Consider the following 22644-nt stretch of genomic DNA (forward strand, 5'->3'; position numbering starts at 1 on the left):
TTCGGTCAGACCAATGATGTCGTACTTGATCTTTCGCGCTTGTACCATAAGGTCTTCAATGGATGCAATAGATGCCAGCGTACGAGCATTAAAAGTACAGACAATCATTTTTGTTTTTCTGCGTTTTGGAAGCCTATGTCTGCCTTGGTGTTTTATCAGCCTCTCCTTCCATATCCTTCTCGACTCTGCATATTCAGGGTTAGGGAAATGAGATCCATTTATTACTGGATTTGGCATATCAATTTGGTCTATCAGGCATAGACCACGGATAGCTTGCCAGGATCTGCCGTGTGGGTTGGATATTTAAGGTACCCTGAAAACTTAGAGAAAAGTAAATAATGTTCGCGGCCGCGCGCTCCCGGGAGCTTGTTGTGATAATCTCTGGATCCTGGCCATTGTTGGGGTTACACGGCAGTTGGAGGGTGTAACTGTCTAGCTACTGACAGGTCCAGTCCCAAACCGTGCAGGCTTGGAGATCTCAAATAAATCACAAATAAATATGTGCTGAAAATAACCAGTAGGAAACGGGCTGGGACGGGCGTGTGGGAGAAACAGAATTTCCCACACACCCTGCACCCAGCCCTGAGGTCACACTGCAGAACCTCAAGAGTTTGAATGAAAAATGTAAGCAATTTTATTTCTAGAAAATGAAAATGTAAGATAAAAGTCTTCAGGTCTTGCCAAGACTCAATCAAGGGGAAAGGCGAGTCATGGAAACAAAATCACTCACAAAGGGCTAACTGGAAAAACGCAGTGACAGACTTGACTCTTTCTGGCTGGAGCGGCCCTGCCTTCCACTCTCAAAGTTTCCTCCACAGCCACAGTCAAGTCAGGGTGGGACGGGCACAAGGACAAACATCGAACAGCAGCAGAGAAACACCAGAAATCAACACATTTAAGGCCAATTGATTTTTGAGAATTCAGTAAGGGCAACAACAATTTTAAGCCAATTTGTTGGAACAGGAGGTTCTCCATAAGCAAGAGGAGCAGCGGTCGGAGAGACAGCACAGGGGAAGGCGCTGGTCTTGCACGCAGCCAATCTGGGTTCTAGCCCCAGCACCACATATGGTCCCCGAGCATGCGCAGGAGTGATCCTTGAGCACAGAACCAGGAGTAAACCTTGAGCACTGCTGGGTGTGGACCAACTCCCATCTCTCCCCAAAAGGAAGAAACTGGACACTTCCAGGAATCACTAAAATGCCAGTGTGAGTGTCACCATCACAAATGAGGCAGAAACGAGTGTCAAGTTCAAAGGCCAAACACTGAACTTACTCTGAAGGAGCCCTCCGACTCCATGGAGAGAAGGTCCCCGTCGAAGGGAATGAGGTCCAGGCTGTACTCCTCCCTACGGATGAAGGAGCCCAGGACGCCCAGGTCCTTAAGCCGCTGCTCACACAGCAGGCTCCGCCGGGGCACAAACAAAATGTGGAAATCTCTTGTGGGGCCACGTCTGTCTTCACTGCAAGAGAAGGACCGTGTCTTGGCCCGAGGCCCCGATGCGAGGACTGCTCCCTAGAGCCCCACCTGTGCCTGACACACAGTGGGCTCTAAAGAGACGCTTATCAGCTAACCCCCCACTACTGACTCGGCCCAAGTTTCGAGTTTTCCTGCTCTCTTGATGTGATGCTTTTTCTGGAAACCGCTGACCTGTGCTCTGCCAAGGGGCAGTGCTGCTTCTCTTGGGCCATTGATGGGACATGAAAACTCTCAGGGTTGGGGCTGGAGCAACAGCGCAGCGGGTAGGGCGTTTGCCTTGCACGCGGCTGACTCGGATTCGATTCCCAGTTCCCAGCATCCTATATGGTCCCCTGAGCACCACCGCAGGTAATTCCTGAGTACAGAGCCAGGAGTAACCCCTGTGCATTGCCGGGTGTCACCCAAAAAGAGAAAAAAAAAAAACCCAAAAACCTCTCAGGGTTATTGCAATGGACATCTGTTTCTTGCAGAAAAAAAATGTTTCTATTTAATCAAGCGATGTCTCTAGGAAAATAAATGGTTGCTTCACACCGTGCCCGATCTTGCGCAAATACCCCGCATGCTTTTAAGTCCGTCCCTAGGGGCCATGTCGATCAAACGTAATGCAGACTGGGCTGGTGCACTTCCTCCATAAATGCTGCAGCTTTAAATTTTAATCAGCTTCTCCTGACGTTGCTTATGAAATTTGAGCATATGGTATTCAGTACTTGAAAAAGAACCACTAGCTGTTTTTCTTTTTATAAAAAATTCTGGGTCCTTCTACTGAGACAGGCTGGAGCTTCCTACTGTCCTGAGAGAGTGGGTTTCTGTGGTTTGCCCTGCCTCCCCAAGCCCCAATGCACAAAGTTTCCCATTCTCTATTTATAGTTTTTGGGCCACACCTGCAGGTGCTCAGGGATAACTCCTGGCTATGCACTCAGAAGTCACTCCTGGAAAACTTGGGGACCACACTGGGTTCCGAGGATCTATCCTTGTCTGGCTGCAGAGTATCCTACTCCTGACCCCCCATTCTCCTCCGACACACTCTCACATCTGTCCAAAGATCCACTTCCTAAAGCGCTGGCAAGCAAAGGTGTCCTGATGAGCACTAAAACCACTAGAGGAATGATTCCGTATGGACCAAGCATCAGTTCTGAGATACCTAAGCACATTTTCAGCAATTATATCCATCAGTTCTAGCCGGGCTCTGACGAAAAAAATGATATTCTTGACATCTGCTGCTTGCAAGCGACTTCCTTTGAGTGTGAACATTTTCTCCACCTCATGTTCCTAGGAAAGCACACATACAAATGGTGAACAGAAATCCTAAAGCTTAGCAGCCGACTCAAACGCGGACATCACTGCAGGCAGCCAACCCGGGTTGGATTGCTGGCCTCCCACACCGTCCCCAAACACCACCAAGAGTCATTCCTGAGTGCAGAGCTAGGGGTAAGTCTGAGCACTGCCAGGGGTGGCCCAAACAAAACAGACCAACAACAAAAACTCAGGTGTTCTAACACTCCCACTCCAAAGCACAGTAGACTTTAATGTTGAGTCAGAGAATGCAGGGGTTACGGTACATGCCTGACACATGACTGCCAACTTCGCCCCCTGGCACCACAAGGGTCTCAAGCATTGCCATGTGCATCCCAAGAGAGGCCACTGGAGTGGCCTGGGATATCCCTGCCACCAAAGCGCCAAGCCTCATCGAACTGCTAAGACTCACCACCAGGAGGTGCCCAGGGGCAGTGCTCAGGAGACCTGGGGCTAGGGAGAAAGTAGAGTGGTGAAGGTGCTTGCTTTGCATTCAGCTGACCCGGGGTTCTATCCCCAGCACCCCATACTGTCCACTGAGCACTGCCAGGAGTGATCCTAAGTGCAAAGCCAGGAGTAAGTCCTGAGCACTGCCTGGCACGAGCCCCCAAATAAAATTCAAAACCACTTTAGTATAAAAATTTAGATTCCCCAAAGGCAGGTGTATAAATTCAGGCTGAAGTAACCAATCCAGTGTCTGAAAAACTTGGAGCCACATGAAGTAACAATCAGAAGACATGCCGCTCCGTCAAGGAGAAGAGGGGTGTGCACACCCACCCTTGAAAGGTCCACTGAAGGCTCCTATGCTGCCCGAGCCCCTGAGTTGCTTGTGCCCATGTAGCCGAGCAAATGCGGTGCCCGCAGCTCTCCTTGAGATGGGGACTTTTGTGCTTTTCTTTCTAATGTTGGGATGTGTGTAGGGGCTCTCTCTGTCTTTGGAGAAGCCCACGGTCTCTCCTGAAATGTTACTCTCTCTCCGCTCGTCCTCTTCCTAAAGGTCACCAAATAAAATGTTTTTTTTACTTCAAATAAATAAACAAAAGGTCCACAGAAGATAAAACATTTACCACTCATAACAGCGTCAGTGATTCTAAAAACCAGACAGCTCTGCACACCACTTACTCCAGAAGTGGAACATCATATTACTCTTGCTAGAGTCCAGAATGACAGTTTCAAAAAAATAATAATAACCAAAACCTTTTTACCTTTAGAAGTGAGTACTGTGCAATCAAGCCAAATGGTCCTGCGAGATACTCATCTCAAACTATTGCCTGCGGGAGAGAGAAGCATCCCGTTCTTTTAGTAAAAGGGATTTCAATAACGGCCAACAGCAAACAACAGTCATTTGCAAACTCTGGACAAACAAAACTTGCCGTTAGCAATAGCTAACCACACTCCTATTTTGTGGCCTGAAGAAAAACAGCGTCAGGGCAAGGGGCGCTACTGGCCACGGAAGCACATTCACTGTCATCCACAAAGAGTGTGTATGCAATGTCCTGGGGTCAGACTGGGGTCATGAACCCCGTGGGTGAACTGCCAAGGAAACCGTTCAACCCAGCATGTAACAGGCGTCATATAATCCAGCATCAATCAAATGAAAACCTCTCTTGTAGGTATCCCATAGGTATCTTAATTCTGAGAGAGTATTTGGAAAGCTGGGACAGTGTCAGGTGCCCCTGAGAGAGTCAGGCCTCCCGCTGACCTTCGCCTCTACCTAGGCAAGAATGGTGTCACTGGGGGCCAGGATGAATGCCAAGCGGCCTGTGAGCATTTCGCCTGTGCGACACCAGGGTCCTTTTTCCCCATTTGGCATAACTGATTGGACGAACCGTGGAGGAACAGGCAGCTGGGAGAAGTGGTACCCAGGGTAGCATGCAGCGCCACCCCGCACACGGGGACAGCGGGGAGTGCCTGGACGCGGGGCTGTAATCGTCCTGCTGAGAAGGACTCAGGTCACTCCCATTTTCCTTCCCAGAGCCAGGCCACAGGGGCGGGGAGCGCAACGTCCCCTCTCTCGGGGCTGCCAACTCTGGGTGGCGCCCCCAGACACAGAGGCCGCCACCTGCCCCGGCTGTCAGCTTGCTGCCCGCGCACAGGTCCAGGAACTCGCGCAGCACGTTCAGGTTCACCCGCCTGACCACATGTGCGTGGCCTTGGCTCCACTGGGCCCCGCCGCCACGTGACGCCGCGGTCACGTGAAAATAGTGACATCACACCCCCTCATCTCCCTCCATACCGCTAGGGGCGCCGGGGGTGCCCCACGGAGCCAGGGCACAGGCTTCCGAGACTCAGCGCTTCCCGGGTGCTGTACAGACCCCCCAGACTCCCAGCAGGGACGGGGCACAGCGCTGCCTCTGCTCCCTCGGAGGGACCCTCCCGGGAAGCTGGGGACGGGGGAACAAGGGTGCCCTGGCGTCATCTCCCCTGCACTGCCAGCTGGCCTTGCGAGGGCATGTTCCCCCCCCCCCCGCCCCACCACGGCTCCTGGGAGCGGTCTCAGGGGGTCCTCGGGTTCCCCTGGCCATCTCCGGGTCCTGCCCAGTGAGGGACCGACCAGCAGCCCCAGCAGGCCGGTGAGCGGCTCGCTGCGCCCTCTGCTGGTCGCCTTGCGAACTGCACAGGTGCGGGCCCTGCCTGGTGCGGGGGTCCCGCCCACCGGCACCCAACAGCGCCTCGCTCAGGCCTTGTCCCCCCGTCCTGAGGGTTCCCTGCCCGCCCCTCAGGGGCCGGCCGGTGGCTGCGGAGCCGCAGGAGGTGGCGCTGCCCGCGCAGCGGTCCCTGGGGGGCCTCCGGCCAGATGCCCGAGCTCCGTGGCGACAGGTGAGTTGGCGGGGCCGGAGCACGGCCCGCGACTCCCGGCGGGCGACCCCCGGCGCCCGTCTCCCCGCGCGGGGCGGACCCCAGTCCCCGGCGCCCATAGAGGCGCACACCGAGGCCATGTGACTGTCTTTCCTGGGGGCCGCGGCGGGCGGGCGGCGGGGAACGCAGGGCGCGCGAGTCCTGGGCTGAGGGCGCGGACCCCCGGCTCGGGGGGTCTCAGTCCTGAGGCATCTGTCCGCGGGGCTCTGGCGGCGGGGGCGGGGGCGGCAGGACTGGACGGCGGCCTGGGATCCCGGCCCCTCGGGGGGGGGGGGGGCGGGCTGGGGCCCCTGGCGTGCGGCTTTGGGTCTGGGTCCAGCGGTGGCCTTGGGCTCAGGCTTCGGGCTCCTCATCTCCCTCGTGGTGGGGGGGGCACCCTGCCCAGCACGGTCTAGTAGATGGGGGTCAGAGGCGACCCGGGCGGCCCGCACTTGCCGGCAGGGGGCTGTCCCCGCTGCAGCGCCCCCGCCCCAGACTCACTACGCACCCCCTCGCCTGCTAGGGGGCGCCCTCCACTCCAGGTGGGAAAATCCCCAGCCAACTGAGCCTCCTAGGGCCCGCTGGCCAAGGACTGCTGGTCACAGGCCCTGAGGGTCCTCATGGCCCCTGGGGCCTCGACTTCCCTTCCTGTACCAGAAATCAACCCAGAGAGAGGCCAGCGCACAACTGCCCTAGAACCCCCGCTCAACGGCTCCCAGGACTATTGCGGGGGGAGGGGCCCAGGCTTTGATGCTTACACAAGTTTAGTGAAATTTTACTGACTGTGAGGGAGAAAAAGTTTGCCTGTGTGTACATGCCAGAACCAGCGTATCATTGTGTCCATTTGAGTTTAAAGAAACAAGTTAATACCTTTGCGAGATGGAGAACAGAAAGAAAAAAAAAGAACTTGTTGCAGCCCCACCCCACCCCTCAAAAAAGAATTCTTTTAAACACCTAATCCCAGAAAGAAGTGCTATTTCTTGAATAAATTATTACCAAGCAATGACAACAATTAAAACACACACAAAAGGACGTGTGGGGGGTAGCACAGGGTGGGGACGGACGTTCAGTCAAGACTGGGCAATGCCACAGCCTGGAAAGGACATGAGAGGGGACAGAAGTGTGGCTCGTGGGATGCATATTGGGAGAGAGACAGAGGTGCGTGTGAAGTGGGGGATCTCATTAAAGTCTGGGGTCCAGGACAGCTGTGGATGTTCGTGTCCTACTCAGTGTTTCGAATCTGTGTGCCTTGGGGATGGAGGGAATGTGCACCCCTGGGAGAAGCCGGGAGGGCCACTGGGTATTCCCTCCAACCCACCTTGTGGCACTGGATCATGCATGTTTAGATCACATGCTCTGGGCCATAGCACCAGTGATGCGGGCAGGTGACACATTGAATGAGGCATAACTTACAGCAACAAGCCGAGTCTCTCTGGTCCCCGGGTGAGTGGGTGAACGAAGAGCATGTTCCGAGTGTCAGATGCCTCCCAAAACTGACAGGAGGAATCGGAGACTGAGGCCCACGTTAGAAATGGCAGAATGTATGTCTGGTTAGTGAGACCCAAGATATCCGCACACACATTACAGAATTCTCATGGGTTTACGGCAAACGGGAATTCTCAGAGATGAAAAGAGAGGTGTGTATTTCTCTCAGCGCCTGGCTCACACTTACACTCCAGATCATTAAATAGAAAGCAAAGAATCTGAGACTAACAGAGATCTCCTGAATTCAACACCCAAGGGCTGGAAATACACCGGAAAGGGTGGACTTCTGTGCAGTTAAGCTATTACATGAGCAACACCTCGCTAGGGAATAGGATCTTGTTTAGGTGGAAATAAGAGCGTTTTAGTGGAAAGGAAATCTCTGATGCGACCCTGTGGGTCAGGAATCTTGACTTTCCTATGGCATGTGTTTGGGGCTGGGCTGGGGTCTACGCTTCACAGACAGGGGAGCTGGGTTGGTCCCCAGCACTGCATGGTCTCTGGAGGCAGGAATGACTGAAGAGCACTGTGTCCCCAAAGCAAAACAAAACAAACTTACTTGGTAACTGATCCCACCATAAGATTATTTTAAGAGTTCCTTGCTCTAAATCTAACACATACTTAGAAAATCTGATTTTAAATGTTTATTCAAAGTGAAGGGGTTTTAGGAGGATGAGCAGAGTCTCCTGCCCCCGCGCCTGGCTGTCCTCGCCGGGACCCTTTGGAGGGGAGCAGGTTGAGTTTCCCTCCCCACCCCGACCAGGGCTCCGGCAGCCGAAGACCTCTACAACCAGCCACCACCATGCTGAGACCACTCTCCACAGGCATGAAGGTACTGGCAGAGGAACAAAGGCATGCGTGTCCTGGGCCTGAGATCTCCAAGCCTGCTCAGATTGGGGCTGAGCATCCTCCACTCAGATCCTCCATATTCCAGTAGGCAGGGGTTACACCCACCAACTGCCCCCCTTGTGCCCTGTAATCCCATCAATGGCCAAGACCCAGAGACTATAAAACCCAGCTCCCGGAAGCATCTTATTATCTCATTCTTTCTTTGGACAAACTGGCAGGCTACCGAATGTAACCTGCCCACACGGCAGAGTCTGGCAAACTCTCCGTGGCTTACCCAATATGGCAAATACCAGTAACAATGATGAGGCTCATTCTGCTAACCCTGAAAGAGCCTTGAATGTGGCACTTTTTTAAAAATTCTCAGGGCTAGGACAAAGGAGACATTACTGGGGCCTGTTCGAGGCAATCGAAGAACAACAGGATGGTTGTGATCGTGAGTGTGAGCAGATTCCGATTTTTTTTTTGGGGGGGAGGGGGTCATACTGAGAGATCTCAGGGGATCCTCCTGGTTGTGCACTCAGGAATTACTCCTGGCAGTGCTGGGGGGACCATATGGGATGCCAAGGATCGAACCCAAGTTGGCCGTGTGCAAGGCAAACGCTCTCCACGCTGGAATGTCGCTCCAGTCCCACATTCCCATTCTTTGGTCAGGACTATCCAACTAGCCTGAGCCATCAGCTCTAAGGCAGGAGGGGAGGGAAGCTTCCTTGGCGCGTTCCTGACACAAGCCTGGAACATTGCACAATCACCTGGCAGCCTTTCCTCGAGTGGGCACGTGTGGCGACCCCTACATGGACACGGCCAAACAGACCCCGGCAGCTGCTCCTGTTGACCAGTCCTCACGGCTAATTCCATTGGTCTCTTCTCAGCTCTGACTTCTACCGTACAATCCACAGGTGGCTGGAGGACATCGGGCCTCTTTACCGATGCCCGAGTCACAAATACGTGGGCCCCTTTAAAGCCACACGCTTTAGATTTGGTGTCATGAGGAACAGCAGAGGGAGGAGAGACGGAAGGGAGGTCTCCAGGGCCAGAAACCTTTCCCAAGGGATCACACTATCCAGATTCTTTCCTTACGACTTTCATAAGAAATAAATCTCAGTCATGATGCAAATGCCTTAAAGTGTTACTGGGCAGCCTTTCAAAATGCAAAAAACAAGAACCAAATATTAGAAACTAAAAAAATATATGAAATTCATTATAACGTGGATAGAGTTTCTTTAGTCTTTCCATCAAAGACACACAGATAGAGCAAAGGAAGCAGGAGTGGGAGGAAAAAGAGAGGGTGAGGTGAGCACGGCGGCACGTGAGCGCAGAGACAGCCAGACATCAGCACCCACAGTGACCTCAGGACCGCGGAGGCTGCCTCCCGGCCCCGCAGAGTTCCTGACCAAAGCCCGCACCTGACATTCTGGTTCTGGTATCTGTCCTTGGCCGTCAGGGAAGTGGGGTACGCCGAACAGGACCACCCTGCCCCCGTCTGCTCTGGGCTTTAGCAGTGGTCGGAGCAGGGCAGGACTGGCCCTGCCTTCCACAGCTGGACCTGTTTTCTTTTATTTATTTATTTATTTATTTTTATTGAATCACCATGAGAAACTTACAATCTTTCATGTTTGGGCTACAATCACACAATGATCAAACACCCATCCTTCCACCAGTGCACGTTCCCCACCACCAATCTCCCAGGTATACCGCCCCCCTTCTACACCCTCCCCCTGCCTCCATGGCAGACAATATTCCCCATACTCTCTCTCTACTTTTGGACATTATGGTTTGCAATACAGACACTGAGAGGTCATCATGTTCGGTCCATTATCTACTTTCATCACAAATCTCCCATCCCGACAGATCTGGACCTGTTTTCAACCTGTCTGAAAACCTAACTTGGAGACAAGCTCCCGAAGAAACGCTGACTTTCACAAAGTGCAGAGACACACCTTTGGCACACATCGCGTGCAGCTAAGCTGGAGATAACTACAGTCTGGGGAAAACCCGCAGCAAACCCAGGGCTGGGTGAGTGTAGGCGACATCCTCTCTCAGAGGCAGCAGTTCTGCGCCTCCATGTGGGAGCCCAGGATGGAGAGAGCCTCCGCCATCAGGACTGCACGCCAACAAGGCCCTTGGGTGCAGGCAGCGGTTTCTGCATGAACCCAGGGAAACTGGACCTAAACCCTTCTAGGCTTTCAACCTGAGAGCAGAGCAAATTCCTTTTAGCACTTTATGTACCATCACACTCAGACCTACATCTGAATCCTTTACAATCTCTACCTGCTGATGAAGATCCTGGGATTAGCTACAATTGAGATGTCTTCAGATTTCTGAATCAGACACAGCTTGCCATGTTTAACGAGAAGAAACAGTTCAATATTTGTTTTAAAATTTTTTAATAGTTTTAAAATTTTTTACTCCCACAAAAAAAAAAAATAAAGTCATCATTTGTTCCTTAGATGCACTGAAAGTTTTTTTCCTTCGGAGTGGATGGGTGCACACCTGGCCATGCTCAGGGTTTACCATGGCTCTGGGCTCAGGGTACCACATGGGGTGCCAGGGATTGAACCCAGCTCAGCTGTGTACAAGACAAGATAGTACCAGTTCTACGACTTCCCCGGCCCCTGAATGAATGACTTTCCATGGATGGCTGCATAAACATTCCTGGGACATAGGAGGAGAAGGGGAACAGAGGTGATGAGACAGCAGAGGGAAATGGACAAGTGGTTAAATGGGTCATTTATTTTTTAAAATTTATTTATGTATTTATTTTTGCCGGGGGTCACGCCCGGCGATGCACAGGGTTACTCCTGGCTCTGCACTCAGGAATTACTCCTGGTGTTGCTCAGGAGACCATATGGGATGCTGGAAATCGAACCCGGGTCAGCCGCGTGCAAGGCCCTACCCTGCTGTGCTACCGCTCCAGCACTAAGTTGCATGCCAAGACGAGTGTCTTAAAAAAAGAAAATCAAAATGAAACAAAAAACTGCTTCCCGTTCTGACGGATGGTTCCTCCTCAAGCCAGGGGCGCCAGCCTTGATTCTGGGGGGCTGTGCGTTGTGGGGAGCGCGGGGTAGGATGGGACTCTGGTGTCTGTGTGCCCCCAACTTGGGAGTTGTCTCCTGCAAATAGCACCAGGGATGAACCGACCATTTGGGACCAGCTGTGGGGGGCTGGGAGGATGAGCACATGGAAGGACCTGAGATGGGTGGCAACCGTGGACACGCAGCAGACCCTGACAATCGCCACTCAAGAGTACAGAGGAGGGGGTCTCTCCGCAACCAGAACAGATGGTGGGGGTGGGGCGGGGGTGCGCTGTGTCCCAGGGAATTACAGCACAGTAGATTTCATGAGAAACGCATTTCCTTCCTTGTGTCCTCCATCTTCGGCAGCCTGGCAGTGGGCTGGCCTTGGGGATACTCCTGGCTCCTTGCTGGGGGCTGGGTGGAGGGAGGGAACTCTGCCTCCTGCAAAGCCTGTGCTCCCTGTGGCCCCAGACTTCAGAGCAAAGCTCAGATATGCTTAGGGCCATCTGCCTTTTTCTTTTCTTTTGTTTTGGGGTCACACCTGGTGATGTGAGGGGCTTCCTCCTGGCGATGCGCTCAAGGATCACTCCTGGTGGGGGAGGGTCCACCTGGGATGCTGCGGATCAGGGATCGACCCTGGGTTGGCCTCAAACAAGGCAAGTTCCCTGCCCGGTGTGCTATCCTGCACTTCCCCTATTTGTCCTTTTCATTCTGACTTTCGTTTGCATTTCTGCAGGAAGTTCAAATTCTGGGCCTATCTGCCCCACCTCAGTTCAAGATTTTTTCCATCCTGTTGAAGTATGCCTTTTTCTCCTGATACTCTGGTTGAAGTTTTTGTTCTCCTTAGTCATAACAGTACATGCAGAAAACGAATCTGTGACAAGATAGTTCTTTTTTGTGGCACATTTGGCGGTGTTCCGGGCTTACCCCTGGCTCTGTGCTCAGAGAACACTCCTGGCGGTGCTCGGGGGACCATACAGAGTGCAGGAATTAAGCAGCACATGGGCTCCTTTGTTCAAGGTGGCCTTTATAGGGTTTCTCCAACCTGACCCCACGTAGGGCTTCTTCCCAGGTAAAAGTCCGTTGCTAAGGAGGTTACCAGGGAGGTCCAAAAAGAGGAATTTCATGGGGAGGAGGCCTTTATCCTCAGGGTCTGCGAATGGTCTTATCGGGCCTTTGCTTTCTGTATCCACAAGGTGGCTCATTCCTAGAATTCTTCTTCCATGAAACTTTGTTTCGTTGAAAAGGGCCTTTCCCTATCTACCTGCCTACATCACAACCATTATTGCCATACTGGTCCCTACTCTATCCTAAGCATCCTCTGTCCCCTACACGTGTGGTTTTTTCCAATCATTGACAAGGCCTCCTGGCCTCCATTTTTCTAGCCTTGGATATCAATCTCGTGTGTGTGTGTGTGTGTGTGTGTGTGTGTGTGTGTGTGTATTATGGGCTGGAGCCATAGCACAGCGGGTAGGGTGTTTGCCTTGCACGCAGCCAACATGGCCGACCCGAGTTCGATTCCTCCGCCCCTCTCGGAGAGCCTGGCAAGCTACCGAGAGTATCTCACCCGCAAGGCAAAGCCTGGCAAGCTACCCTTGACATATTCAATATGCCAAACACAGTAACAACAAGTCTCACGATGGAGACGTTACTGGACCCGCTCAAGCAAATCAATGAACAACGGGAGGACTGTGACCATATATATCATATTCCACAAAATGGGTGCTTACTTATATTTGTGAAGGGACTTGGGAATCATATCCAGCAGTGCTGAGGCTCCTCTGGGCTCTGCTCAGGCATCACTCCTGGAGGGGATACTGGGGACCCTATGAAGTGCCAGGGAAAAGAATCTGGGTTTGCTGCTTGCTAGGCATCAGCCTTGCCCCAGGGCTCTCTCTCCAATCTACAGTTTACTGACTTACAACGTAGTATTACAGAATACTCACAGTACGATGTAATAATATTTGGATATCCTGCAAAGTAACCATGATTCATGTATAGACCGTTTGAATTCCCTACCATAGATTCTAAGGTCAAGGACTGCTATTGGGTATTATGAAGGCTGAAAGTAACGGTCCTACTCAAGTTCTTTTTCCAGAAATCTCAACGTGAGGACATGTGCTTCAAACGTACAGGAGTTGGTGCTTATAAGCATATTTGGTTCTGTTCATTTTGGGTTAATAATATAGCAATGTCCAGTTCTTTCCCAGACTTTATGGATTGACGGTGTTTGTACTGCTTGGTGTCCTTCATTTTTGTTTTGTGAAGAATCACTGAAGGCATTCATTTTAAGGTACATTGACTAGGAAGCTTTGCAATAATGCAAGAAAGGTTTTGTTTGTTTTGAGGTTTTTTTTGCTTTTAAACCTCACCCAGTGGTTTTCTTTTCATTTTTTATAATTTTATTGATTGAATCACCATGAGAGCAGTTACAAAGCTTTCGCGTTTAAGTCTTGGTCATAAAATAAAACACCCGTACTTTCATCAGGGCCCATTCTCCACCACCAAAAACCCCAGTATAGACCCATCCCACACCCTCCCCATACCTGTAGAGGAGATAATTTCCATATTACTCTCTCTGCTTTGATTACATTCAATATTTTGACACCGGACCCACCATTATTATTTGGTGCTCAGATCTGCTGTAAAGGCAACAGTAGACAATTTGTTTTCTACTCCTGGTTATGAATAACATATGACATCGCGTGGCTGCAGTAGTGGCTGCGCGATTTTGAAATTCCACAATTTTAACCATTAAATCTGGAGGAATTTCTTGCCAAAACCTGCTGGGTTCCAAGATGAAATCAGCAGCCAGAGAGGCCGTTTGTGGGTGACGACTTGGGGTCTCGTTGGGGAGGAAAGGGCCAGCTCCACCCACATCCCGTGAGGCCCTACGTGTCTCGTCACTGTGAGCCCAAACCTGACTGTCCAGTGGCCTCTGGAGGATGGCGGCCAGCGGGCTGCCAGGGGGAACGGGCCAAGGCACGAAATCTATTCCCACCTGGGGTGGCCCAGTGCCTATAACTTACTTCAGGGACTGGACACATTTCTGCCAAAAGCTGTTGGGTTTCGAGATTTGTTTCTGAGTCTCTGGGATCATGGCCGTTAAGCAGTTCAATCAGGAACCAGAGAGGCCATGCCTCCAATTATATAGCTGGACTGGAGGTGGTTTGTGTCTGTGTCTCCCACAAACCTAACTTTTGCCTGTTTACTTTCTTGGTAAACTCTGCCCCACGTTTTTGGGGTCTGGCCCAAGGCACAGCAGCAATTTGGGGGTACCTGGAAGTCTGAAGGCGCCATCAGACTGCTGATGCACTCACCTCACAGGTACAGAGAGACCTGCTGGTGGCACCATACCCCCAACCCAGTGCTTCTTACGGTTTACTCCTGCCTCTGCACTTAGCGATTGCTCCTGCCGGGGCACAGATGACTGGATGGGATTCCTGCGATTGAACCCAGATCAGCCACATGCAAGATAAGAAACCTACTCACTGTACTACCTCTTTATCCCAAGATAAACACTTTTAAGAAAATGGTATACAGGCACAGAGCAATAGTTCAGCTGGGAGGGCATGTGCTTTGGCCAATCTGGCTTCAATCCCTGACGTTCCGTATAGTCTGCCCAAGCACTGTCAGGAGTGATTCCTGAGTGCAGAGCCATGAATAAGCCCTAAGACATCAAAAGGTGTGGCACAAACATAAAGAAACAAAAAGAAATTGGTGTATCAGAATTCCATTGTAGAAACTCTTTGACTTATTTGACTCTATAGTTCTTGATTGCCAGCCAAAAATCTTTTATAAATAAACCGGAGAATAATCAGTTATCACTGGCAAAAAGGAAATAATTTTATTCAAGTAGATAAAGAACATTGTTTGCTCTAATTTTAATACTGCTTTACATAGTTTGTGAAACAATTTCCATCGTGTTTATTACTCAAAATGTCAATGGATTACGATCTTTCACTGGTGAGACACTTGATAATCTCCAGAGGAAAATACATCAAAAGCATATATACAATTATAGAAGTTCTTATAATCCATGTAGCCCTGATGGTACATTATTTATCACGTTTTACAGAACTAGAAAACATTCAAATGAACATAAATAGATTCAGACTGGATGATAAACTTCTGATGGTTCAGGGCTTTCATTTATTTTTTTCTGATACGAAAATCCAAAATTATTAACGTTGAATTTCTCATCATACATTCATCTAAAACCACAGTGGAAAAATGTAAACTTTGTAAAGACAGTAAATTGGTTATTGTAGGTGTTTCACAAGTAGCTTGCTATCTAATCCAGGAACTGCTGGAGATTTCTGCAGAGTGCAGAGAATGAGGTGGCCGGGCCGAAGTTTTTGTTGTCGTAATTGTTGAGGTCGTCCCCGTTCCCTTTGAGAGCCGCCTCGGACATCATCTCCACTTTCATGTTGAGGTCCTGATTCTTTCTTTGGAGGTCCACAATCACGGAATTCAGGAAATCAATCTGTGTTCAAGGAGAGCGTGAGACGGTGAGCCATCTGCGAGAGCCATGGGAGCCCGCCACAGAGGAGGCTGGGCCCCGCTTCCAGTCCCCGCCCCAGGGTTGGAGGCAGCCAGAGCTCCCCTTTCCCTTCCTGAGCGCAAGCTCCCGGGTGCCCAGGGAAGACCCCAGGAGGAGATGCTGGTACCCCTCGGTTCTTCTCAGAGCAGGGAGTCAAGAGGGGTCTTCCCTCTCCTACAAAGACAAACTCACTTCTTTCAAATGAATGGGGCGGGGGGAAATCCCACTTTACAAAAGCAAGCATGACTGTAAGCACAAACATTCATGTTTCACTTGAAAACTGGCAGGCGCGTTGGGTCTGAGTGATAGCACAGCGGGAAAGGTGCTTGCCTCGCACGCAGCCAACCCAGGTTTGATCCCTGGCATCCTATAGGGGCCACCGGAGAGCAGCCAGGAGTGATTCCTGAGTGCAGAGCCAGGAGGAAGCCTGGAGTATCGCCAGGTGTGGCCCCCAAAGGAAGTGTAAATAAAACCAGAAAAACAGACTGATTCTTTTTCTCCCTCAGGGCAAGTTCTGATGGCCAGTCTCTGAGAGTGCCCAGGCCATCCCACACTAGAGCCAAGAAACGCAGATCTCTCTTCCTCCAGCTGAAAACAAAACAAAAGAAAACATGGAAATGTTCAGTTCCCAACAAACCCATACAGGGTCCACCTGCACAGCCCACATGCAAAGTTCACTTCAGCCCACAAGTGCCCTCCAGGGCCACCGGCTGTTAAGTACAGAAGTGCAGGAAGTGAGGGTGTGCGGGAACTCCTCAGGGCACTGGGACCCAGATGGTCCCCTTCCTCGGAGAGGATTCAAACGATAAAGCGCTGCAGACCCGGGTGGGATGGAAGTGGGGTTGGGGAAGGAGAGACATCAAGGAGGCCCCAAGGCTGACTCCTGCTGCAGGCCAGACCCGAGCCTGGTGATGGTAGGTGCGGGCACCGGACTGCAGCCAAGTGTGCAAACCCCGGAGGACCACACCCAGCTGTCTCCCTTGACAGGAGCAAGAAGCAGGAAGGCAGCCCAGAGGACCAGACTCCCCCAGCTCTGGGCCTAGAGCATGCGCAAAGAGGCTGGAAAAGCCACATGCTGGTGGGCGTTTCCGTTTGCGACTGAACCTTCCTGGCAGGGAAGAAGCCCTCCAAAGTGGTGTTCGACTCTGGCAAAGTGAAGATTTGCCAATTTGATGGGAGCCCGAAGCCCAGGTTCTGGGAGAGCAGCACGAGAAAGGGCATTGGAGGGCTCTGGCAAGGACATGGCCCCTTGACTGAAGGGATGTGTCCTTGTCCATGGGGCCTCTCACTCCTTAAGCATCACCTCTTGTGCTGGGAGCGTGTGGGGGTGGGGTTCCGGCAGCATGTGCGCGGCCCCTGGTTCTCACGGGCGCCAGGGGAGCACAGTCCCTTCTTCCTCAGCTTCCCTCTTTTTGGCTTCTGTTATTTTAATGAATCAATTAATTTGGGGAGGGGGTTTTGGCGTCACAATCCGGCGTTGCTCAGGAGTGACTCCAGGCTCTGCACCCAGGAAGTACTCCTGGCGGTGCTTCGGGGACCATATGGGATGCCGGGGATGGAACCTGGGTTGGCCTTGTGCAAGGCAAACAGCCTACCTGCGATGCTATTGCTCCGGCATCATTCTCGGATATTTTAAATGGTAGATATTCCCCGACTCTTTTGAAGCATACACGCATATATACATATATACATGTCTGTGTATGAATACATGCTTATCTAGAACCTTTGTGGGTAGTCAGTTTGGTTTGTTTGGGGGCCACACCCGGTGGGGTAGGGACTAAACCCTGGCTCTGTGCTCAGGGATCACTCCTGGCTAGGGTGGAACAGCTCAGGCTGTCAGCAGTCACTCGAGCCCGGGAAAGTGGGGCTGTGAGTTCAGAGGGCACTGGCTCACCTACAACTGCACTCAGGAATTACTCCTGGCGGTGCTCAGGGGACCATATGGGATGCCGGGGATTGAACCTGGGAATTTGGTGTGTAAGTCAAACGCCCTCCCCGCTGTGCTATCACTAGGGCCCAGGATATGGTTTCTCTCAAGGCTGAGGCCGGGCCTACACAGCCCTGGTCACTACCATCACCCACCTTACTCTGCATCATCGCATTGGTGTTCCTGGTGTCCTCCAGGGAGGCCAGGGCCTGCAGGGACGCCTCCCGCTCGGCCAGCAGCTCGGTCTGCTGCGCCTCCAGCAGCGCCTGGTCTTTCAGCAGCCAGTGCAGCTGCCGCTGGAGCTTCGTGGCCTTCTGGCCCAGCAGCTCCTTCTCAGAGCCAAGGCTGTTCAGCTGCTCACGCAGGGCCGACTCCACGCGGGCGGCCTCCTCCTTCTCAGCCGTGAGCTCCTCGATCTCTTGCACCAGCGACTTCTGATCCCGAGCCAGCTCCTCGTAGGAGCACTGCAGCTTCTGGATGATGTTGTCCTTGTCCTTGGCCAGGGATAGGTTCTCCAGAACCAGCTTCTTGACATGCTCCTCCAGCTGGCCCCTCTCCTCCAGGCCCTTGTTACACTCGGCCACCAGGCTGCTCTTGCTCATCTGCAGCTCCTCCACCAGGGCCTGCAGCCCCAGCTTGGCGACCTGCAGTGCGTCCTTCTCCGCGCCCACCCTCTGGAGCTCCTCCTGCACCGCCCTGCCCTCTTCCAGAACTTTCTCTTTCTCCGCCTCGAGGGCTTCTCGGTCCAGCCGCTCCTGCTGGCAGAGCTTCTCCGCGGCCCACCTGGCCTCGATGACCTTCTCCTTATCCATGCGAATCGCTTGGTTCAACAGCCAGAGCTTCCTCTGCTCTTCCCGCAGCGAAGAGTTTTTGGCCTCCGCTTCTCTGAGTTTCAATTGAAACCACCCTCTCTCGGACTTCAGACAGAGCTTCTCCTTCGCCAGCAATTCATTCTCTGACCTCAGGGCCCTGCGATCCTCTGACATCAGCTCCATCTCTTCTTTGGCCGAGCTTAATAAGCAAGTTAAGGACTGCAGAAACAAAAAGCGGGGAAGAATGGAAACAAGAATGAGATCAAGCAGGCACACGCAAGCCAAGCACTTCATGTGGCCTAAATACCAGAAATGAAAATGGCAGAGTAGTCTTACCTGCACACGCGTGTATACGCGCACGCGCACACACTCACACACACACACACACACACAGACTCAGGATGGAGAGGCTCAGACACAGTTAGCTTCTTAGCGTCAACATAACTACCTGCCTATTTTGTGGATGGGGGCCCCACACCTGCTGGTGTTCGGGTCTCGCTCAGGGTTCTGTGTTCAGGGATCACTCCTGGCAGGGCCGGAGGACGGGATGCTGGGGATCAACCCCAGGTTGGCCGAGTACAAGGCACCACCCTACCCATTCTACTATCAGCCGATTTGATTTTTGAAATGCCGTCTGAAATGATTCCTGACAGCTCCCCGGAAGGTGTAAGTACAGTTGGATCTTGACATTGGGGCATAAGATTTTTCCCCCGACTTCAATTCTTCTATTATAAAATCCATCACTCTGTCCTAGAAGGGATGCATTCAAAAACTAGTTTTCAATACAATTCAAAGAACTACAAAAAGTATTTTGTTTTGGAACTTTGTGCAGGAGGGGAAGGGAAAAGCAACCACTGCTTGTCAAACGATTTTCACAGGGACAAACAGAGGCAGGAAATGGACTTAGTCCCAAAAGTTATACACTTTATAGAAAATCCAGACGAATCCACCAAGCTTTGGAGACTGAAGCCAACAGTTTTTGCTTGCCAAACACAGTAACAAGTCTCAAAATGGAGACATTAGTGGGCTCGCTCGAGCAAATCGATGAGCAATGGGAGGGCAGTGTTTTCAGTCATTTGGGAGGGGCCCAGGGGCTCCAGGAGGACTGGCCGCACACGGGTCAGGGTCTCCCTCACCTGCTCTCCCTGCCCGGCAGCAACGGGTTGTGCGTTTTCATTTCTGAGTCTCAATGCACACCACAGTTGAACCGCCATGTACTTTCCAGAACTTTCTGCAGCAAGGGCTATCTTCTCTGTCCAGCTCAGCAGCCATGAGCCGCATCAGGCTACTGGTGTGTGCTGGGCAGCTGACCGCTGACGGCCATGTTACCGGAATGGGACTGACCTGAGCATGCACACGAGGCTGCTGGCCACAGAACTGGGCCAGCAGGTGGTCCAGAGAGGAGACGTAGCCCTGGCTGCGGTGCGTGGTGGAAAGCGGCCGGGCACCAACACACACACGGGCCACGGCCGCCATCAGCCGCGGCGCTGCCCTGCGCCCACCCACCTTGGCCTTGTCGGCTTGCGTCTTCAGCTCGGCCACCTCCCGCAGCAGGCTCCCGTTCTCCGCCTGCACCGCCTGCAGCTTCTCCTTCGCCTGCAGCAGCAGCTGCTGAAGGGCCTGCGGCGACTCCTCGTGCTGCCCCTGGATCTCCACGCTGGCCTTGGCGAGCTCGGCCTGTAGAGCCTGGCACTGGCTGCGGCTCACGTCCACCTTCTCCTCCTGTGGGGAGCCGGGGACCACCGTCGGCCGCCGGCCCCCTGCCCGCTCCCAGCGCACACACACACACACGAACAAACACGAACACACACACACACAACGCAAACACACAAACATACACACACGCACACACACGGCCCCTCTGCTCTGCTCACCAGCATGCACACACAAACACACATGCACACACACGCGCGCACACACGGCCCCTCAGCTCGGCCGCTTTCGTTCAAGTTCTCCTGAAGACTACGAAGCGCTAGCCCCTTCCCCTGCAGCTCTTCGGCCAGGCTATCGGACTACCAGAGTCACAAGGATGGAGTGAATGGACCAAGGAGACAAACAGGAACGGGAAGGGGAAAACAAAACAGAAAACACGTATGAGAAGCCCATGACCCAACACAACCCCGAAGAACAGAGGCGTGAGGTGAGCGTGATTGCCTGAAGCTCACGAAGCCAAGACCTTGGCGCCAGCAGTTCTGGTGATGACTGTCTAGTGGTTATTGAAAACGGCCCAAACAGAGGCGTTTTCTAGACCTAACTTTGGCGTGACCAGAAAATAAGAAAGCCTATGAGAAAGACTGACTTTCCAGGGGCGGGGAGACGGCACAAAGGGCTGGAGTACACACCAGGCCCGAGTTGGAACTGCAGCACCACTGGGCGAGACTGAGATCGGTCCACAAGCTGCAAAGCCCCACTACTGCTGGGCGGGAGGACCCCAGAGCCCAGAGCATGGCTTGGCAAGGAAGAAGGAAGTAAGCAAGGGAGGAGGGAAGCTAAGGATAGGAAGGAGGGAGGGAGGAAACAGGGAAGAAAGGGAAATGGAGGGGAGGGAGGGAAGAAACGGTTATCTTTTTTTTTCTTTTGGCTTTTTCGGTCACCCTAAATGCTCAGGAATTTCTCCTTGGCAGTAACCCGGCCAGCTCACCGAGAGTATCTCGCCTGCACAGCAAGCCTGCCAAGCTCCCCGTGATGTATTCGATATGACAAACACAGTAACAAGTGTCACAATGGAGACGTTACTGGGTCCGCTCGAGCTAATCGATAAACAACGGGAGGGTAGAGACAATGACAGTGACCCTATGGGATGATGGAGATCGAACCCACGTGGGCCGCGTGCAAGGCAAATGCCCTTCCCACTGTACTATCACTCCGGCCCCCAAGATTTACTTTCTTGTAGTTTCTTTTCTGTGACTTTAAAAGTTTGAGGGGTTTCAATATGAAATTTAAAATGAGGAACCTCTAATCCCCTAGACAGCAGTCACCCGAACTTGACGTTTGTTACATCTTGATGCGAACAAGTGGGTCAGCTATCCCCTGCTCTGTCCTAGGAATTGATTCCATTTGTTTCAGCTGGTGTTTCTGGAATGCCAGCCAAGGAGTCCTGAGTCCTGAAGGGAACTCCCAGGGATCTCGGGGCCCTTCTGTTATGTCTGTCAGTCCTGTCTACAAAACCCACAGCCCTTCCATCTTGGCCAACAGAGAAGTTTCTCCAACAAAGTGCCCAGCGCGGGGGGAGCGGGGGGCGGGTGAGGGCACGTCCCTGCCACCACAATCCTATAGGAGGAAAAGGTCATTTCTCGAGTGTCCTTGGTGAGAACTGCAGCTTCCTCGGCTTGGCCCAGATCTCACTGTCTCGTCCTTCCCCAGGGTCAGGGCTACCATGAGAGTCCATGCCTGTGGCCAGCAGGGGGCCATGCTGGAAGGCGGACTTGGCCCAAGCACCTGTTAGAGGCTGAAAGGGATGAAATCTCTGCAGGGCTGCGCGGGGGCTTGTGCTGCAGGGACGGAGGGGCTGGCAATGAGAAATACCAAGATGGGCCACGTCACCAGCCTTGAGGGAGCTCAGAGGCTCAGAGGCATCGAGCACCAGCTGGGAACTGAGGCGCCTCGGGGAGAGGAGGGCAAAGCCCGTCACACGAGCAGGTGGTCAGCAAGGTCAGGGAAAGACCCTCGCGGCCTGACTCGAGTCCAAGTGTCTGGGCGAACTCGGCGAGTATGCAGCGGGCCCAAGAGGTGGGGGGCAGAGGTTTGCTCTAGGGGCTCCTATCTTGTTTTCTCACTGGCCTCGTGAAGAATTCTCTGTTTCTGAAAGACCTCAGACGGGCCCGATTAGCCGGGGCCAAGGCTAGCACGGCATCCAGGTGCTGGGGACCAATGACAACCCCCGAATCATGCCGACACCTTCTCGGTCCCCTCAGAGGGAACAGCACGGGACGTGACCGGGAGACCTGTCAGCACCAAGCCGGAAGACGGCGGAGAGCAGACTGACACACAGCATGCAGGGAGCGAGCGTGGAAGTGGGCGAGGGCGCCCGAGTACCAACCTGCAGCTCTCGGCCCGCTTTGCATTCTCTAACTCCTGAATCTGCCGCTCAGCCACCTGGAGCTGCTGCCTGAACTTCTCCATTCCCAATTGACCTTCGGAACTGGCCTTCCAGAACCCATCGAGCTGCAAGAGCTTCTGCCGGGTGGCCTCCAGCTGTGCCGTGGCATTGGCCAGGGCCTGGGCTTGCTGACTACACACGGCCCGCAACCCGTCCAGGTGCTTTACCTTCGTCTCCGCCTCCTGCAGCTTGTTCAGGGCGTCCTCCATCTCCACCAGGTGCTGGTCCTCGATCTGCTCGAGGTTGGCCCGTGCGGCCTCCAGGCTGTTCTTCTGCTCCTGGGCCGTCCTGAACATCCGCGACCTGAGCGT

The 22644-nt window shown here is 52.9% G+C and overlaps 1 pseudogene; it reads right to left on the minus strand.

The window, feature by feature from the left end:
• The window catches only part of LOC130024577 (vacuolar protein sorting-associated protein 33A-like), a 174966-nt pseudogene that overhangs the window by 49037 nt on the left and 103285 nt on the right, over positions 1 to 22644 (minus strand).

The sequence above is a fragment of the Sorex fumeus genome, unplaced genomic scaffold (assembly GCF_029834395.1).
Source record: "Sorex fumeus unplaced genomic scaffold, SorFum_2.1 ptg000029l, whole genome shotgun sequence".
NCBI lineage: Eukaryota > Metazoa > Chordata > Mammalia > Eulipotyphla > Soricidae > Sorex > Sorex fumeus.